Source organism: Suricata suricatta, chromosome 4 (genome assembly GCF_006229205.1).
Source record: "Suricata suricatta isolate VVHF042 chromosome 4, meerkat_22Aug2017_6uvM2_HiC, whole genome shotgun sequence".
Lineage (NCBI taxonomy): Eukaryota > Metazoa > Chordata > Mammalia > Carnivora > Herpestidae > Suricata > Suricata suricatta.
In genome coordinates, this window is record NC_043703.1 from 155,414,223 (window position 1) to 155,416,713 (window position 2,491).

Consider the following 2,491-nt stretch of genomic DNA (forward strand, 5'->3'; position numbering starts at 1 on the left):
AGTATTTTGCTACTCTGAGCCCAGCCTGACATTATATCCTTCCATATTGATCCTTCTGCTTAGAATAGCTATTATCTGGAGTGTGGCTCATTCATTCTTATAATTAAATTCTTAGGTGAAATGCTACTTCCTCCAGGAAGTCTTCCCTGTTACCAAGCCTCCAGTTTCCTGGAGCTGCTTCTTCTCATGATTATAGCTCTTACCCCTGCATCGCTGGGCATGTTGGGCTTTGGAGCTTTATACACATTTTATTTCCCTTGAAATTTATGAAGAACATGACATGTAGGTGACGATAAACATTTGCAATGAAATAAATGAAACAGAGAGGTGAAAAGAGCAAATTTGAATGTACAAACGATTCACCAAGGGGATATTCCCACAGGAATCGTTTCCATATTGATTTAGATATGCTGTCTGCTTACAGACTTGCTTGGTGAATTTGGGCACAGTATTTCTCCTTTTGGTATCCATGTCCTTTTCTGTAGTAAAGACTGAATTGGATTACTGTGTAATAATGCCTTAGCTCTGAATTTATGTTTCTTTGAAATAATCCTGTAATAAAAATGTAAATAGTTTCTTTAAAAAATTTTTTAATGTTTTGAACGTTTATTATTTTTGAGAGAAAGAGACAGAGACAGAGAGAGGCAGAGAACAAGCAGGGGTGGAGAGAGAGGGAGACACAGAATCCGAAGCAGGCTCCAGGCTCTGAGCTGTCAGCACACAGCCATATGTGGGGTTCGAACTCACAGTCTGTGAGATCATGACTTGAGCTAACGTCAGCTGGTTAACTGACTGAGCCACCCAGATAACCCAATATTTTCTTTAAAAAAACACCAGGGCACCTGGGTGGCTCAGTTGGTTAAGCATCTGACTCTTGGTTTCAGCTCAAGTCATGATCTCACGGTTCCTGGGATCCAGCCCTGCACTGGGCTCTGTGCTGACTGGTGACATGGTACCTGCCTGGGACCCTCCCTCACCCTCTCTTTCTGCCCCTCTCCTGCTCATGCTTGCTTTCTTTATCAAAATAAATAAATAAACAAACATTTTTTAAAAAGGAAAAATGCCTGGCATTTTAATAGAAAGCAATTGCACACTCACTGAAACTAAGTCCTGTGTAGATCACGCCCACGTGTGCACGTGCCTCTGGCTGGCAATTTTCCAGAGCATCTCTTCCATCAGACTCGCCAGCCTACTGTCTCCACCCCTCATGTATCTGAGGGGGTCAGTGCACGTGTCCTTGGGTGCAGTCTCCAGGAGCAGCGATCTGGCTGCCTCCCCTTTGCTCTTCTCCTATCAGAGAAAATGGTTTATAGTCACAGAGGTCAGCAAAGCACTTTGCATTTCCAGAGAAAAGGGGAAATTAAAATTCAGCATGTTATTTTCTTCCAAAGTAGAAGAAATCTCTGACTTTGAAGTGTATGCTTAGACAGCATAAAAATGCTTAGTCTGATGTATTCTGTATCAATCATTCATTGCAGCATATTTAACAATTCCTCATGACAAAATCACCTCATAGTCCTCCCAACTGGAGAAGACAGGTGCTGTTTGCAGGAGCCATCAAGCCTCCAGATCCGTTTCTCCTTTGTCTATACGGCTCGGCGTGAACTCATCTGATCGTGCTCATTAGCAAAACACCTCTGCATTGGTTGTTTTCTTAAACTCAGCAAGTTCTTTTTCCCAGAGTTTTTTCAAACAATACATATTTTAACCTATTACATTAGCACTGTTTCTTAAACACTTTTCTTTGGCATGAAAGCAGAATGGTTGAAATCAGACAGATCTGAATTAGAATTCAGGAAGATAGAGTGTGTTGGGTTTCCTTGGACACTCAGTTAACAATGCTAAGCCATGGTTTCCTGAGTTACAGAATGGAGAAAATAATGCATAAATCACAGGCATTTATGGAAATGGATGTGTTACTATATGTGACCAAATCTAGTGTGTTGCCCACACATAGTAAATGGTTGCTATATACACTGTTTTCTTCCTTTCTTTGAGAAAGTTAATATTTTCTTCTTGTTAGCATAGATAATATTGCCGATAATGCCTTAGATAAAGGGATACAAACAATTCTCATACAGATATGTGCACAGAAATTGTGCATATGATTTTTTTCTAAGTTTTCTAAGTACATGTATTACATATAACTATATGTATTTCTCGATAAATGGATACATACATTTAGGGTAGGAGTTGTCTGATTAATCCCTGTGTATGTTAAGTCAGTGGTCCCCCACGGTAGGCAAGTTTGCCCTCAGGGGACATGTGGTAACATCATCAGACATTTTTGGTTGCTGTAGCCAGAGGGGGAGGGTAACAGGGGCATCTAGTGGGTGGAGCCCATGGATAATGCCAAATATCCCACAACACATAGGACAGCCGTTCATAATAGAAATTCTCGCTCAAAATTCCAATAATTCTGAGGATGAAAAACGCTGGCCTACAATGGATCACAGTACTTGTATCCTATATGGCTGATAAATATTTGCTA

General features: G+C 40.7%; 1 long non-coding RNA gene across 1 annotated transcript; it reads right to left on the reverse strand.

Annotated features, from left to right (window-relative positions):
* Positions 1-1,043: 1,043 nt before the first annotated feature.
* Positions 1,044-1,731, reverse strand: LOC115289191. The gene is made up of 2 exons (XR_003907453.1): positions 1,510-1,731; positions 1,044-1,290 (listed from the first exon to the last, which is right to left on the reverse strand). It is a non-coding gene; the product is annotated as an uncharacterized LOC115289191 (long non-coding RNA).
* Between the last annotated feature and the right edge of the window lie 760 nt (positions 1,732-2,491).